The sequence below is a fragment of the Pleurodeles waltl genome, chromosome 8 (assembly GCF_031143425.1).
Source record: "Pleurodeles waltl isolate 20211129_DDA chromosome 8, aPleWal1.hap1.20221129, whole genome shotgun sequence".
In the NCBI taxonomy this organism is placed as follows: Eukaryota; Metazoa; Chordata; class Amphibia; order Caudata; family Salamandridae; genus Pleurodeles; species Pleurodeles waltl.
In genome coordinates, this window is record NC_090447.1 from 885,914,579 (window position 1) to 885,933,103 (window position 18,525).

Here is an 18,525-nt window from a genome sequence, read left to right on the forward strand (position 1 = left end):
TAGCGATCCCACTATCAAAAGTTATCCTTCTACCAACAATACCTCGAGGGGCTCAGTAAGCAGGCACGTACCTGCGTGAGCCACGTCCCTCCAGGGACGTGTCTGGTTCTAGTCGCCGTCCGGTCTTCTCGCACTGACAGTTCATGTTGTGGCATCTTGGAAACTGCACCTTCCGCCCTGCCATCCGCTGTTGTCCCGCACTGGCTCTCCTAATCTTCGTCCGATGCTTCCACCTTTGCCTCCTCCGAGAGCGCTCACGCCGCGGAGTTCGTATTTATTTCCTCATGATCCAGGTTGATGCTGGATGATGTCACGTTGGGAGACTGAAAGGTGCCCCCGGGGGACTGCTCCAAGTTCCATGGGGTATCGCAAAGAGCCAGGGTAGCACCAACCCTGCTACACATCCTTCCCCTTGAAAAGGCTGTTCGACACTTTGACCAATGGGATGCCTGGAGAGGTGGTCAGCAGGGACTAATTGGTGACGTGGGAGATGTCGGACCTGGAACACAAATGAATGTAGTTCCATAAACCATCGCAAGATCCTTGCATTGGTATCTTTGTGACGTGACAGCCAAGTGAGGGATGCATGATCAGTCTGTAATATAAAAGAATGACCTAAAAGATAATATTGCAGAGTTTCTATAGCCCATTTAATGGCTAGACACTCTCTCTCAATAATAGGATATTGTTGTTCTCTTGGTAACAACTTTCTACTGATGAATACCATAGGATGGTTGTTCTCACGTTCATCCTTTTAATACAAGACAGCCCCTATGCCGATGTCGATGACATCAGTTTGCAAATAAAATTGTCTCTCAAAATCAGGACAGTGTAATACGAGTTCAGTGGTGAGGCAATGTTTGAGAGTGTCAAGACTGTGTTTTTGCTCATAACTTAGCTGTGTTATTGTGGAGGGTTTACCCTTTTTTAGGAGGTCTGTTAATGGGGCGGCTAGCATAGAAAAGGTTGAAATGAAAAGCCTATAATAGCCTACAAGACCTATAAAGGAACGGATCTCTTTTCTTTTAGTTGGGGTGGGTACTTTTAAAATAGGCTCCACTTTATTCAACTGCGGTTTTATTTGTCCGTTTCCTATGTGATACCCGAGATAGGCGATATTATCGCCTGCCACTTTACACTTTTCTGGATTCGCAGTGAGACCTGCTTCTTTTAAAGTATGAAACAAGTTATCTAGATGTTGTAGGTGTTCCTCCCAGGATTCGCTAAAGATCACAATGTCATTAAGGTATGTGGCTGCATAAGAATTATGTGCTCTTAGCAGCTTGTCGATCAGTCACTGAAATGTGGTTGGGGCCCCGTGGAGTCCAAAAGGAAGGACCGTTAAATGGAACAACCCAGAGGGAGTAGAAAACACAGTTTTTTCTTTATCCGAGGGGCATAGGGGGATCTGCCAATAAACTTTAGTAAGATCCAATGTAGTCATATATTTCGCTTTCCCTGATTTTTCTAACAATTCATCAACTCGAGGAATGGGGTATGTATCGAACTGCGATATGTTGTTGACTTGACGAAAGTCGATAAAAAACCGGACCAACCCATTGGGTTTATGGACCAAAACGATTGGGGAGCACCAAGGGCTAAATGAGGGTTCAATGATTCCTAGACTTAACATATTCTGGACTTCTTGTTCTACCAAGTGTTTCCTTGCTTCTGGAATTCTATAAGGCCGGAGGCGGACTATCTTGCTCTCTTGGGTTCTAATATGGTGTTGGATAAGTGGGTTTTTTCCCGGAATGATTGAAAATAGGGTTCTGTGTTGGTACATTATCTCTGCCAATTGTTTTTGTTGGGTGGGAAAAAGACTGGTGTTCATTCATGGAAGGAAATGGTGTAGACGAGTTGTTAGGTTGTGGATATAGGTTATTATCTAAGCCTTTTGTATTGTTAACAAGGAACCCCACTTTCGAAGGTCCTGGTATTTCATCCGCCTCCTCCCATTTTTTTAAAAGGTTGATGTGATATATCTGGGTCTTTGTTGGATTTTCAGATAGTTGGATTTTATAGGTGCCAGGACCCACATTCTGGACTACTTTAAATGGGCCTTGTCACTTGGCTAATAATTTGTTTTCAGAGCTTGGTAAGAGAATCAAGACTTTATCACCTGGTTGTAGTTGTCTAAGAATAGTGTTTTTATCGTAATCCCTTTTTTGTCTTTCTTGTGCTTTTACTATATGTATCCTGACGTCTTCCCACACTGTATGTAGTTGATCTTTTAATTGTTGACTATATTCTAGGAGATCTTTGTTCTCATTTTCCTCCTCCTCCCACTTCTCCACGGTCATATCGAGTAAAGTCCGGCGTTGACGACCGAAGGCTAGCTCAAAGGGACCGTGCCCTGTAGAGGATTGCATGTGTGTTCTTATTGCAAAAGGACTAGGGGTAGTTTCTTGTCCCAATCTTTCCCTGAATCATTGATGGTTTTCTTCAATAAGGTTTTGAGGGTGCAGTTGTACCGTTCCACGAGTTCATCCGTTTGTGGATGATATACAGATGTACGGATTTGGGTTACCTCTAGTATTTGGCAGATTTGGGACATTAAATGAGACATGAATGGAGTGCCCTGGTCCGTAAGTAACTCTATGGGAAAACAGACTTGAGAAAAAAAAACTATCATAGCATATGTGATGTTTTTGGTAGTCATACTTGTGAGGGGTATGGCTTCAGGGTATCTTGTCGCGTAATCTACTAATACCAGGATATACATATAACCCCGGGAAGAAGGTATGAGAGGACCTACCAAGTCCATTCCAACCCTAGAGAATGGAACATCAATAATCGGTAATGGAAATAAAGGTGCCTTTTTCTGAGGTCCGGGGTTTACAAGTTGACAGTGAGGACACCGCTGGCAAAACTGTCGTATATATGAGAAGACCCCTGGCCAGTAAAACCGCAGTTGACGGTACTCTTCTCTTTTTTCTCTCCTGAAATTACCACCCCCCACCTGACTGTGAGCCAAATGTAATGTTTGTATCCGGAACGCTTGCGGTACCACTAACTGGAGTCGTTCTGTGTTATGGTGTTGGGTCACCCAATATAACAAACCCTTTTTAACCAGGAAGTACCAACCCACCTGTCCGGTTTTCACTGTCACTGCATTCTCACAGGCATAACGTAGTGTTGGGTCTTCCCGTTGATTGGTACGGAACGGAGGTACGGAGGCTAATACTACTTTTTCTGACCCAGTATGAGTAAAAGGCGGGTTTTGGTTTTGATATGTCTATCTTCCTTCACGTTTTCCTGCTCTGCTTAATTTGGGCTTCTCTTTTCCCAGGGAAATGTCTATATGAGAAAAGGGAGCCTCCTGCCACCAAGCTTTCATTTTATCTGCACTTTTAACAGTATCTAATAACTCGGGAAACTTGTCATAGTCTGTTCCTATTATGACTTCTTCCACGAGATGTGTAATAACCCCCATCCTAATAGTATCTGTCTGCCCATTCCATTCAATTGATACCGAGACTAATGGGTATTCTTTTAGGTCTCAGTGAATAGAACAAGTAGACACATATTCATCTGCAGGTAATGGCTGGCTATCTACTAAAGTAGCTCTATTGACTGATTGGCTACACCCGGAGTCGATTAATATGCTGGTGGATTGTCCATTGATATAAATGTCTTTTGTATACTGTGGGGTGTCTTTTCCAGTATAAAACACTCTTCCCCATGTGACTCCGATTTCCTTGGGTTCTGGGTGGCCTCCTTTATGTGGACAATTGCGTGCGATATGCCCCCATTCCGCGCAGTTGTAGCATTGGGGTAGTTGATTTGGGTTTTTCTCTATACTTTTCAGGGCTGAGATGTCCTCAGGATTTTTAAACAATTTTGGTCGAAGACATGGAAGAGAGGTCCGCTGGCCCATAGTGGGTCCCTTTTGCATTTCTGCCTTGAACTCAGGGGCCCAGTGATATGCACAGGAAAGATCTATTGCTCTGGTGGTATCTATATTAGGATGTTGTTTGATCCAATTCTGGGTAGACAAGGGGAGAGCTTACAGGAACTGTTCCAATAGAATGATTTTAATTACTTTGTCTCCATTGGGATTGATGGGTGTTAGCCTTTTTAACCCAAGATCTTGTATTCAAAAAGAGAGGGCCCGAGGGTTCTCCATGGGGCTCCAGTTGGTTTTCAGGAATTTGTCCGATAATACTCAGTGTCAAGTCTAATCCTTTCTAATATGCCCTTCTTGATGTCTGGATAAGGGGTAGTGCACCCTGGATTAATAGCCTGATAAGCAGCTTGTAATGTGCCAGTTAAGAGAGGACCAACATACTGACCCCATCTATCTTCTGGCCAGGCAGCATAAGTAGCTATACGCTCAAAGTTTGTGAAGAAAGCGTCTGGGTCCTCCCCTTCTTGAAACTTTTGCAGAACTGAGCTGGGTACGTTGGGGTGTACCCGAATTGCTGCAATAGTATCAGTTCACTTCTGTAAAGCAGTCTCATGTACCAGTTGATTGTTGGCTATTATCGTAGCCTGACTCTTGAGGGCATTCTGGAGGGTCTCCCTATCGTTTTTGGCCTCCCTTTGTTGTTCTTCCCACACTACCTGAAGGTGGCGTTGTCCTTCTGCCAATCTCTGTATCATATCCTCGAGTGTTGGTTTCGTTTCCATGGTGAGGTCGTTTTGGGTGATCTCTCTGGGGTTTGTACGTCAAACGTATCCCACTTCTGAAACCATTGTAGGGGTTCTTTGCCCCGGAAACGGAAGACGCCCAAACTTGATGATCTTTCATAATATGTTTCATTTACTATATTCTGTCCCTATAGTCTCTGATGTTCACTTTATTTTATGTATTCTTCATTTCGTCACTTCTGGTTCCCCTCTTCTTTCTTTTCCTTAGTAGATGTCCTACTCCTTCTTTCTCTTCTTTCTGGGTCTGTATTTACCTTTTTTTACTGTCCTCTTTATCTTCACTCTCTATCACAGGAGTTCAAGGTCGGAGCATCTTGCTGTGTTGGAATTCCCCAAGGAAATATAAAACCGAAACCAAAGGTAAGTGGACTTGTCTATTCTTAATTAAGGTTTAATAGGGCAAGGAGTGCAGGGATTCACCAACCCGCTAGTGGATGTGAAAAGTTTGTGATAATTCTTATAGTAGAAAAATAAGTGTTCTCAGTGCAAAAGACTAACGTTTTGGTGAACAGTCAGTCTTGTAAGAATTTTGTGCAGACTGTTCAGCAAGGCGTTCTACCCTTCTTTGTGGAGCCCGTCTTTCGTGTGGTGATAAAGTAAAACTCAAAAGCAAAAACAAAACACAGCAAAAATAAAACTAGCGATCCTGCTATCAAAAATTATCCTTCTACCAACAATCTCCCGAGGGGCTCAGTAAGCAGGCACATATCTGCGTAAGCCACGTTCCTCCAGGGACGTGGCTGGTTCTAGTGGCCATCCGGTCTTCCCGCTCTGACAGTTTGCGTTGTAGCGTCTTGGACACTGCTCCTCTGCCCTGCCATCCGCTGTTGTCCTGCACTGGCTCTCCTTCTCCTAGTCTGATGCTCCCGCCTTTGCCTCCTTCAAGCGCGCTCGCGCCACGGACTTCGTATTTATTTCCGCTATATCAGTCACCACTTCCACCATCTCCAAAATGATTGGGGTTTCCATGGCTTCATGTCACGTCAACAGCTGACCCATCCTGCCAACGGATTCATCCAAGATGATAAGGTAACTTTCCAGGTGTGGATACAGGCTGAAGTCCCACATGGAGTTGCCTGGGACTCGAAGAAGCATACTGGTTATGTGGGACTGAAGAACCAAGGGGCTACCTGTTATATGAATAGTCTGCTGCAAACCCTTTTCTTTACTAACGAGCTGCGCCATGCTGTTTACATGATGCCCACTGAGGATGACGACCCTGCCAAGAGTATCCCATTGGCTCTACAGGAAGTGTTCTATGATCTCCAGCACAGTGACAAACCAGTGGCTCTTCTGATGCTCCCGCCTTTGCCTCCTCCGAGCGCGCTCGCGCCACAGACTTCGTATTTATTTCCTCCTGATTCGGGTTGATGCTCGATGATGTCATGTCCGGAGACTGAAAGGCGCCCCCGGGGGACTGCTCCAAGTTCCCTGGGGTATCGCAAAGAGCCAGAGTAGCGCCGACCTTGCTACAGGGACAGAGGGCCCTAATACCAATTCCTTAAAACTTTCATCAGGGGCCAAGATACGAGACCAGATATATTCCCTAGGCAATTTAACCCCTTGACTGCCAGGCCTTTTCCTCCTCAGGTGCCAGGCCTTTTTTGGCTATTTGGAGCAGTTTGCGCTTAGGCCCTCATAACGTTTTGTCCACATAAGCTACCCATGCCAAATTTGCATCCTTTTTTTCCAAGATTGTAGGGATTCTAGAGGTACCCAGAGGTTGTGGGTTCCTTCTGAAGGAGACCAAATAATTAGCCAAAATACAGCAGAAATGTTGTCTTTTCTTTTAAAATAGGAAAAAAGGGCTGCAGAAGAAGGCTTCAACAAAGGGTTTGCAGTGCTGAAATCACCAGCTTTCCAGCTTTCAGGAACAGACAGACTTGAATCAGGAAAACCCATTTTTCAACACAATTTTGGCATTTTAATGGGACATACCCCATTTTTACTATTTGTTTGTGCTTTCAGCCTCCTTCCAGATAGTGACAGAAATGGGTGTGAAACCAATGATGGATCCCAGAAAACTAAACATTTGTGAAAAGTAGATACATTTTTTAATTCAGCAAGGGGTAGTTTGTATAGATCCTGCAAGGTTTTCCTACAGAAAATAACAGCTGAAATAAAAAAATATTGAAATTGAAGTGAAAAAAAAGCAATTTTTCTAAACGTTTTACTCTGTAACTTTTTCCTGCGATGTCTGAGTTTTGAAAGCAATATACTGTTACGTCTGCTGGACTCTTCTGGTTGCGTGGATATATAGGGCTTGTAGGTTCATCAAGAACCCTAGGTACCCAGAGCCAATAAATGAGCTACACCTTGCAATGGGTTTTCATTCTATACTGGGTGTACAGCAATTAATTTGCTGAAATATAAAGAGTGAAAATAGGTATCAAGAAATCCTGTGTATATCCACAATGGACACAAGATAAGGTGTTGGGAAGCAGTGGTTATTTGCACATCTCTGAATTCCGGGGTGCCCATACTAGCATGTGAATTACAGGGCATTTCTCAAATAGATGTCTTTTGTACACACTGTCTTACATTTACCTCTTATGTCTAAATATCATCATCAAAAAATACCTGGTGTCTATTGGCATTTCTGCCCTCTTTGGGGCAGATTGGCCTAATAAAAATTGGCTGAACTGCCCCCATGGGGGGGGGGGAGAAATGGCCTAAAGACAATTTGCCCCCCAGGGGAGTGACCCTTGCCTAAGGGATCACTCCCCACATTTAAAAATATATATATATATATATATTTAAAAAATATATCTTGGTGTCTAGTGGTTTCTGCCTCCCCTGGGGGCAGATCAGACTAATTAGATTAGGCCGTTCTGCCCCCAAAGGTCTAGAAATAATTTGCCCCCTTGGGGAGTGGCCCTTGCCCAAGGGGCCACGCCCCTTATGACATACACAAAACAAAATTCCCTGGTGTTTAGTGCCATTTATGCTCCCCGATTGCATCGCGATCAGACCTCAGAAATGCTGAGCAAGACATGAAAGGAGAGGAAAGGCTTTTCCTCTCCTTTCATGCCTCTCTCTCCTTCTCCACATGATCGTAGAGCGCGGAGGGGTAGGCCTCTGATGAGGTCAGCGCCCGATCGCGGGGGGCCAGTGAGGGGCGTGGGCAGAAGAGGAAGCGATTCCCCTTCCATCCTGCCCAGGGGAGAGGCGCTAGTGTTTCCCCCTGGGGGCCCAAAGCAGGATGAGCTAGTCTCATCCTCGGCACCGGGCAACCGTTGCCGAGGGCAAGACCATCTTGTCCTAGGCACCCAAGGGAAAGTATGGTATATTGGTAATTCTATTTTCACTGCCCAGTATTGATATCCATATGAGATCACATTTTTTCAAGGTCTTTCCTTGGTAAGCCCCCGAGTATGTGTTTCCAACATGAATATCCAGTAAACTTCACAAAATGTGCTTACTGTTGTTAAAGCTTTTTCCTCCCTACCAACATTTTTTTCACAATATGCCATTTAATGTCTTCCGGCAGATGACCTTTTTCTAGATAGTGTTTCACTATAAGAGCGTGTATTTTGCAGGTTTTGACCACTGACCTATGTTCTGTTAGACAGGTGTGAAAACTGAGACCAATTTCACCTACATATACCTGTGCTCACGGGCAGATTATACAGTAAATCCCATTCTGTGTTTTGCAATTTGTGAATGTGCGTGAGCGTATGGTGTACCTGTTGTGTGTTTGGACATTTGTCTCTAAGGCACTATCACAGGCCATACATTTACCACATTTGTATTTACCTTAAACTGGAGGCTTCCATCTATTTTTGTCTGGATAAAATTCCTTTCTTTGGGGGGAGCCATGACCGTACAATACTGTTCTTCAGATTTTTGTTCTTATGGTGGGCAAACAATGGTTTCAGTGCCTTAGTGTTGTTCTCTGGGTTGCTGTTAATAAAATGCCAGTTAGGGTTGATAATTTGGCACACTTTCCCATTGAGGTGATGTCTGTCCGAAAACCTGGCTCTTTTTGTAAGCCTCCCTAACAAGTCTTTTTGGGTACCCCTGTTAACTAAGTTTTTCTTTCATATTGATTGCCTTTTAATCATAGTGTGTAATAGTGGTACAGTTCCGGCTCAATCTAAGGAACTGGGCAAAATGAATCCCCTATTTCTGGTTCCTCAGATGATAGCTGATGAAGGAGAGTTGATAAGGAGATGGAGGAGAGTGTTTACAAACAGGTCCACTTCTAACTGTCTTGATTTGTGTCTGATCCATTTGTCTAGAAATCCCCCTTACTGTCTTCTAGTGTTAACTGTGAATTTCAGATTCTGATCACACTGATAAATTCATTCAAGGTTTCCTGTTCACCTTCCCAAATGAAAACTATATTGTCTATGTATCGTGCCTGTTAGACCTGGTAGCTTTTTGGTGTGTCTCCCCTGTCTTTTTGCCTTCTGACCTGTTTTTAGGGTTTACTGGACTCTGTTTTTGCTGGTTTATTGCCCCTGCGCACTTTACCACTGCTGATCAGTGCTAAAGTGCAAGTGCTTCCTAGGTAAATTGTACTGTTGATTGGTTTAACCACGATTGGCATACTTGATTTACTGGTAAATCCCTGGTAAAGTGCACCAGAGGTGCCAAGGGCCTTAAGTCAAATGCTACTAGTGGGCCTGCAGCACTGATTGTGCCACCCACGTAAGTAGCCCTGTAAACATGGCTCAGGCAGTGTCTGTGTGTGCAGTTTTAAACTGCCAAGTTGACCTGGCAAGTGTACCCACTTGCCATGCCCAAGCCTTCCCTTTTGGTACATGTAAGGCACCCCTAAGATAGGCCCTAGGCAGCCCCATGGGCACGGTGCAGAGTATTTAAAAGGTAGGACGTGTAGTGGTGTATTGTACATGTCCTAACAGTGAAATACTGCCACATTTGGGTTTCACTGTTGCAAGGCCTATCTCCCTCATAGGGTAACATGGGGGCTGTCTTTAAATAACTTTAAAGTGCAGATTCCCTTTGAGAGCAGATTGAAACATGGAGTTTGGGGTCTCTGAACTCACAATTGAAAAATACATATTTTAGTGAAGTTGGTTTTTAGATTGTGAGTTGGGAAATGCCACATTTAGAAAGTAGGCATTTTTCTGCTTAGACCATTCTGTGACTCTGCCTGTTTGTGGCTTCCCAGTCTGGGTTACTTTGACAGTTGGGCTGTTGTGAATTCCCTCTAGACAGTGACACAAAGGGGTCTGGGGTGTGGCCTGCATATCCTGATGGGCAATCTGAGCTAGAGTGGAGGGAGGAGTGGTCGCTTACACCTGAAGGGACTGTGCCTGCCCTCACATAGTGTAGTCTCCAACCCCCTGGTGTGTGCCTGGGGGCTTGCCTGGACAAGGAAGGATCTTGCAAACACTTGAGACATGGCTTTGAAGTTTGCCAACTTCAAAGGCAGAAAGGGGTAAAGATAAAGACCCCAAACCCCAGACTTTTAGAATTCTTCTGGAATCAAGAGAAAGCTTTGCCCAGGAGAAGAGCTGAAGAGCTGAAGGAGGACTACTGCCCCTTTGCTCTGTTGCTTTGTGGGACTTGCCTGCAGTTGCTGCTTCTGCCTGAAAAGAGTGCAAAGGATAACTTTGCTTTGTGTCCTGCTTGAGAGAGTTCTCCAAGGGCTTGGAGTGGAGCTTTCCTCCTGTTGGAAGTCTCAGGGACACCAAAGACGTCAGTTTCCTCAACCTGCAGCACTGGGAACTGTCTGTTTTGTGCTGTTCAAGAGGACAAAGCACCACGCTGCTGCCAATGATGCCGCTGGGCTGCACTGTGACCTGCCGACGACGCACGGAGCCGCACTGCCCACTTCGCACCGTGACCCTGGTCTCGCCGACGCTGTCCTTGGATGACTTCACTGAGCCACTGCTCAGACCGCAGCATGGGCGTCCCCGACGAGGACGCTCCTGCTGACACTGATGCCGCTGCCTGCATCGTGGCCTGTGGACACCGCTTGTGAGGTACACAAAGCACCGTCCCATCCCGCACTGCAGCCACGGTTCACTGACTCTAGAATCACCTACTCCAGTGTCGTCACCAGGCATCCTGTCTGCACTGTGGCCTGTGGACACCGCTTGTGGGGGTCACGAAGCACCGTCCCGTCCTGCACCCCTGGCTTAGGCCTACCGACGACAGTGCTTCAGCAATGACAACAATGCTGCCTGCGCCGTGACCTGATGACACCGCACGTCGCACCGCAGCCCTGGTCTCACCGACGCCACTGGACGCCATCACTGAGACGCTGCCTGCAGCATTACCTGTGGGCTCCCCACATCGTTTTTTCGTCCTGCTATGCACTGCAGCCCCGACACCATCCATGCTAGCGCTCCTGACTTCATAAGCCTAGAGTTCAATCCGCAAGGTATGTGATTTCCGGGGCCCGACAACCCCCGCACTGACTCCGGAACCGGCACTGCGATGCCAGCGACGCCGCTCTCTGGAGCTCACCGCGAGGATCACGACACCCTGCAATTCCAAGGGTACTGTTTGTGGGTCTTCCCAACACCATAGCTGGCCCACAACGCTGCGGCTGGCCTGAACTGTTGGTTTTGTCGATCACGATGCTGTGATAGCCCCAGGTGGAGCTATTGACTTCAAGGAACTGTATTTTTGAGTAAATTGTGCAGAATTCATTTATTTATTACTGTATGGTGGATTTATTTCATATTTTGGTCTTGTTTTATATAGATAAATATTGGCTATTTTTCTAAAACTGGTGTGGTATCCTTTTGTTGTGTTTCCATTTATTACTGTGTGTTATGTGCAAATGCTGTACACGTTGCTTCTGTGATAAGCCTGACTGCTCGTGCCAAGCTATCAAGGGGGTGAGCAGGGGTTATCTGAGTGGGTATTACCCTCCCTCATGGACCGCCCAGTATTGTTATTCAGTGGCAGCCTCACAACATTCCTGGGAGCATGCAATGCCAAAGAACATGGAGCAGGTCAGGAACTCCAAGAGATCGCACTCATCTTGAATCCTTTCTGGACCAGCCCCTTACTTGTGTCTTTTCAGGCCTCGGCATAATGCCAACTAAGTGAGTTAAAGGACTACACAAGTTGGTTTTCCCTGTCGCAGAGGTCAGTTAACCTGTCAGTTTACTTCAGAAGGGCTGGAGCACTAAGCAAGCCCAGACCATAGGATTGAGTTTAGCATTATCACTATCACACTTGGGACATCTGCCGATGTGTGTATGTATATTTTACAAATATGAATAGGGGTCAAGTATGTCTAATGTACATAATTGAGAAGCTTACATCATGTGATCCTAAACATAAAACAAGAGTAACCTTCAGGCAACTATAGCCACTCTAGTATCTGGTTTCACACACAGTGGCCCAGCTCAGGCAGCTGTTTGGGAGCTCTTAAAACATAAGCCCATTTCATTAGAAGAATCTGAAAACGTTATATTGAGCTGTATTTCAGGCTATCCAGAGGATCAATGTCCTGCTCCCCCGTTGCTGTTGCTCCAGGTATCAGATATCACGGTTGTTAACCCAAAATTCAATCAGCTTGTCAGCCCCTCTTTATAGACTGCATAGAATCTACTGATAGAGCGGTCCGTACTAATAATTTTACCTGTGTTCGGACGCTCTTTAGGCCGATGAATCTTTTGACTAAGTGGGACTCTCTGTACTCTATATCGGTCAACTTCCTTAAATCAATAATTAATAACGAACATAAGCAATACCTTGATCAACATAACACTTGACAATTAATCCAGAATACATTTCGGCGAACCCTGACCTTTCAGTCAGGAATAACCACACCAGTTTATTCAAAGTTAGTGAATTTTATTTCCCTATATTAACAAAGCTAGCACAATATAGATGTGTCTCAACACCAAATGATAAACATATATGGACATTAATAGCTGTCCATAACGGCGAAACAGGTGCAATCTATGTAGCATTTGAATCACAAGGCATTCGATAATAGCAATGCAAATCACTAATACGATAATCTGTAACGAACTAATTGCATACATTTAGTCAGCATAACAAGATCTCAAATTGCATCGTGCGACATATGGAATCCTCGTCTAACCTCAAATTAGCATCGGCATGTGGGACTTCATGCAAAAACAATTTAGCAACATTAATTTAGAAAAACTCCTAACTAGGGCTCTTATCAAAATCAGCAGTTGGTTACCTAAAGGAAACACAATGCAATTTTACAATTTCCTTTCATATTTACCAATTACGATCAGCAATCAAGGAAGTCTTCGTCTCACAGGTACCGTTTCTCGATCAGCATGGGACGGGGCAAAAGGGGCAGGGGTGGACGGGGCAATTGCCTCACGGCGGCAAGGTAAAACTACTACTTCATGCAAGGGATTAAATCAAAGTTAAAGTCTCTAGGGCAAGAATCATCTAAAGTCTTTTTCTCTCGATTAGAGAAAGAATCAAAGTCTCTTTCAAAATGGCGTCGCAGCAAAGTGGGCCATAATAGCTGCAAAGTCTACAAAATGGCGGGATGTCCAATAATGGCTGCTTTCCTCTCGTGCACCTGGGTTTTATAGACAACAGTTCAAATCCAGTAGGGTCTTCCATTGGAGGGTTCATAGGTTAGCTTCAAATTGTCCAATCAAAACGACAGTTCTCAAGATTTTACTTAAGCATACATTATCCTTGGAGATGGGTACGCAAGTTGCAACATTTTATACCAATTAACTCACTTTCAGAGCTTCCATTGTCCGCACCTGCAGATCGACCTTGGAGTAAAGAGAAAATATGCCAGGCTGGCACGAAACCTTAAGATAAGCATGTGAACGGTCTCAGTGGAAAAGTACAGCTTCAAGCAAAAGTACACGTTTAATAGCACATTGGAAAAATACGAGCATCTAAACCGTGAGACCAGGCCACTAGGCCGAAGCCTGCACTAAAGTAATGCTAAGCTAAAACATTTCAAACAAGCAAATCATAGCACACGTTTACGATTATGTCGGATTGGTGCAATTCTAATACACCACGTTATATAAAGCACGCTTATAAATGTTGCCAAACTACTCTGAGGGCACATTTTGTCCCCGTACAATCTTTATTAGTTCGGTTAAAGTCACACATGATTAATGCAGTACTACGTTTAAGCGCTAATAAATGAAAACCTTCATTTTCTGCTTCATCAGTTCCGCCAGGTAGAAGGAAGCAAAAGTGACCCAAGTGCTGAAAAACACTGTGGCAGATCTGGCTCAACTGGCAACTTTTCAACCTATTTTGCTTCTACCGGCCACCTCTAAAATGTTGGAAAAGTTGATTAACATCCAACTCTCAGGGTATCTTGAGCATTGTAGGTTGCTGAACCCCTCCCTGTTGGGTTTTCAACTCCGGAATGTCATGGAAGCAGTTCTCATTGATGTAGTTGATTCCATCAAGCTAATGTTAGATTAAGGTTAAAATACTGTCTTGTTCTTACTGTGGCATTTGATACTATCTCCCACCCCATCAATCTGCAGAGATTGGTGGATATTGGAGTGGAAGGTCAGGAGCTTGAGTGGATTCACCCCTTCCTAGGAAAAAGAGGTCAGACGGTTGGATGAAACTATTTCCTTCTTCTACCAAAGCTCTTCACCTTGGGTGCCTCAAGACTCACCTTTGAGACCCACTTTATTTTATTTAACTTCTGTATGGGCCCTTCGACCTGCTTGTTAGAGTCGTTTGGCGTGAAGGTGATCTGCTGTGCAGATGGTATACAGCTATTCCTCTCACTTGAGAATGAGCCATCTGCCACCCAAGTCTTTTAAACGTTGCCTTGAGATGGTCCTTCACTAGATGCAACCTTCAATGCAACTCTGACAAGACAGAGATTTTTGCCGATTGGATGTTCCTAATCCCGGAGCTGGGAGAATTGTTGGCCAGCCTCTTTGCGACCTATCCCACCGTCTGGCTCGAGGCTTGGAATTTGTAAATTAAGCTAGACCGCCAGCTCTCATTTCAGACTCAGGTGGCTGCTGCGAAGGGTTCGTTCTTTGCACTGCTACGGGCATTTAAGAAGTTTTTTTTCTCCTACTGCTTTGGTCCAGGAAGACTGGGATCCATGCTCTGACTGCCTCGTGATTGGATTACGCGAGTGCATTGTAGTTTGGTTTACCAGCCTGTCTCATCAATCGGTTACATATGGTACAAAATGCGGCTGCTTGCTTGTTAATTTTTTTTCGCTTTGACCATATTTTTCAGCACCTCATTGCCATGCATTGACTGTCAAATAAGAAAATGATCTTGTTTAAGACTTTGGTGCTTGTCATCGGGCCTTTTGTGGCTCTGCTCGTCAATATCTCACCAACAGGTTTATACATTATCGCCCCCACGTGGACAGTTTTCATCAAATGCTCTGCTTGCAGCGATTCCTAACATCAAACAGATCAGAAAAAGGGGCACTTCCTTTTCTTTTTTGGCAGGGCAAGCTTGGAACTGCATGCCACTCAAAATTGGTAGCATCAGCAAGGAATTTCAGTTCCGTAAACTTCCTAAAACATGTTTTTTACATTATGCTGTTTTCAGAATCTGTTAGTTCCTTGGTCTTAGAACCGGGACACCCTTAGGAGTCGCTGAGTGTGGTATAAATCTGATTATTCATCATTCATTAATTTACACGTGCTATGAACCTCAGGGCCAAATCGAGGTCACCATCCGAAACCATAGAGTCCAAGTTGCCCTTCTACTTCACACTAAGCTAATATGTACTACTCCAGGCCACATACAGAACGGATATCACCCTCCTATTTGCGACAGTAAGCGGTACTTGCATTGCTTTATGATGGGATTGCTCCCTACTTTCACAACCACACATGTAACGTACAATGCAATCAATGCACTCAGATTTCATAAATTGCTCTTGAGAGATATTTGGCACCCAGTTCCTCGAGTGTAAGTATGGAACTACCCTCGTACAAACCTTCTCTGCAATTAATTCCCTCTCTCAACTAGTCTGGATAAACCCCAGAAAGCACCACGAGCAATGTCTGGTGTGTACACCACTTTACAACAATACAATGTGCAGCAGCTCTTACAGCAATTGGCTAGGTGAGGCAAGCAACTATGGATTAAAACCCAGATCTGTGACAGGGGTGAGTGTTTGAAAGTTTCAGCACTCCGTCCATCATCTTTTTGTGTTGCTAAAGTTGCCGTAATTGGGAAGGGTATGTCCAGATGTGGGTCTCGTGCACACTGTGCCACTGGATTCAATCTAGCCTGCCTGAGGAAGGGTGATACTCTGAACTGGTCTCAGGGTGCTTGTTTCCAGTCCAGCGAGGACAAGGCCTGGCAGTTTGGGCTGGACTGTTCCCATGGGAAACAGGGTCAATACTGTTTTCTATATGACTGGGTCCAAACTTGGGTGGCATGGTGAGTGAAAGAATGATGGATTAAACCCAGATCTGTGACTGGGGCTTTGAAAAGTTTCAGCATGCCATCCATCATCCTTTTGTGTTGCTAAAGTTGCCCTAAGTGGGAAGGGTATGCCCAGATGTGGGTCACATGCTCACTGTGCCACTGGATACAAGCTAGCCTGGCTAATGAAGGGTGATACCCTGAAACCAGTCCCAGGATGCTTGTTTCCTGTCCAGGGAGGACCTGGCATGGCTGTTCGGGCTGGACTGTTCCCAGGGTCAAGTCTGATTTGCATATGACTGGGTCCAAATTGGGATGACGTGGCGAGCAAAAAAACAATGGATTAAACCCACACCTGTGACTGAGGGTGAGTGTTTGAAAAGTTTCAACACTCCGTCCATCATTGGTTTTGCTATGTGCATCCTAAGTAGCAAGGGTATGCCCAGATGTGGGTCCTTTGTTTGCTGTGCCACTAGATTCAAGCTAGCCTGGCTGATGAGGGGGGATACCCAGAAACTGGTCCCAGGATGCTTGTTTCTGGTCCAGGTAGGACCTGGCGTGGCAGTTCGGGCTGGACTGCGCCATGGGGATCAGGGTCAATAATGATTTGCATATGACTGGGTCCAAACTGGGGTGACATTGTGAGCAAAATAACGATGGATTAAACCCAGGTTTGTGACTGTTGGTGAGTGTTTGAAAGGTTTCAACAATCCAATCATCATTTTATTTTAGTTTTGCTATGTGCGGTGGGTCCCTTGCTTGCTGCACCTCTGGATTCAAGCTAGGTTGGCTGAAGAGGGGTGATACCCCGAAACTGGTCTCAAGATGCTTGATTTCGGTCCATGGAGGACCTGACTTGGCAGTTTGGCCTGGACTGTTCACATGGAGAGCAGGGTCCAAACTGATTTGCATATAGGTCCAAACTGGGGTGACATGCAGACCTGGGCCTTGGATGGGGCATGGCTTCATGCCGAGAAGCACCTAAGAGGCAGGAGGCCCCCACCCCAGCCCCAAATCCCCGCTCCAAAAAATAAACAAAAGCTTGCCGAGGCTGCTGCTGATGTCCTGGGGTGTTTTCGCACCCAATAATATACATCAGCAGTTAAAAGCCTCTGAAAACCAGCTGAAAACCACTGGTTACAGCAGTTTTCAGCTTGTTTTCCCTGCCCCCATGTGCTATTGGCTCCTCACCAGGTGACCTTGTGAGGGGAGCCAATATCATGTATCACAAGGTGGCACTATGAGAGTTGGAAGGTCTGGATATGACAAACAAAATAATGATGGATTAAACGCAGATCTGTGACTGGGAGTGAGTGTTTGAAAAGTTTCAACACTCTGTCCATCATTTTATTTATGAATAGTACTTCTATGACTGTAGAGATTCGGCAGTCAGGGCAGAGAACTCTGCACATAAAATGATCAGACAGGCCTATCTTTTTATGTGTGGAGTCTCGCTAAGCCCATGCTGAAGCTTATAGACTCAGCCTGCAGGCTGAAGGAGGCATGAAAATGTTGTACTCTGAGGGGAAACAACAGATAGGAGAATGAGTTTGCTAGGAGATAGGAAATTACTTGTGTGCTGATGACTCTGTGACAGGAGATCAGACTCTGGTCACACAGTGTTGGAGAAGCATGGACATGGTGGCCAGCTGGTATGTATGTACTCTAAGCACACGTCTTCTTAATTATATTAATAATACAATTAAATTCAGTCCCAACAGATTCCAAATGTTCTTCTTTATTTCTTCTTATTTCTGTCACTCCAGCCAAGCAAATATGTGTTTCATCTGGGGTTTGTCGCCCACCGACTTACTCAGGGCTCACTACGGCTGTCTTTAGTTGTTACCTCTCCTCTCCGGTATTCCTCATTGATATTATTTCATCCGTGGTATCCAATTTGAAATTACCAATTTCCTCCTGTTATTTCACTGTTCATAGAAGTGTAACTTTTGTTAAGGAGGCTTCCCGTCCAAAAATCGAAGCGTATCCTCTATCCTATGGCGTGTTCCCGTTTGGACCCCGAGTACGCTAAAAGACTCCCACTCGCTCTGTCAGTGTGTGACGGGACGGGGCTGCTGGTAAAGGCAGACTGCTGTGGTTTCTGTGCTCCATGACGGTCAGCTGTAGTGAAGGGGAGGCTTGGGTCCCTTCCGGCACAAGGAGGTGGCACTGCCTAACCCTGGGCTGATGTAGTTTTGTGAACCTTGTGTGAGAGAGCAACCTTCAGAGGGGTCATACTGTCCTGCTGCTGAATGAGGATAATGTGTGGAGAGGCCAGAGGGAGCATGGTAGAGAGGTGGTGGAGGTAAAGGATGGAGGAACAAACCAAAAGAAGGTAATGGGATTTTTTTCCACCTATGCTTAGCAATAAATCACAAATGATCTTGTCTAGTTAGGTAAGGTAGAGAGATCGATCTAAGCAATCACAAGATGCTCCAGAGTGGCAGGATCTAAGCCAGCAAGGAATGCACTGGTTGGAAAAGTGTAACATCTTTAGAATGAAGCTGGTGGGAAGGAACAGATTATGCATGAAAAGAGTGATTTTGAAGAATG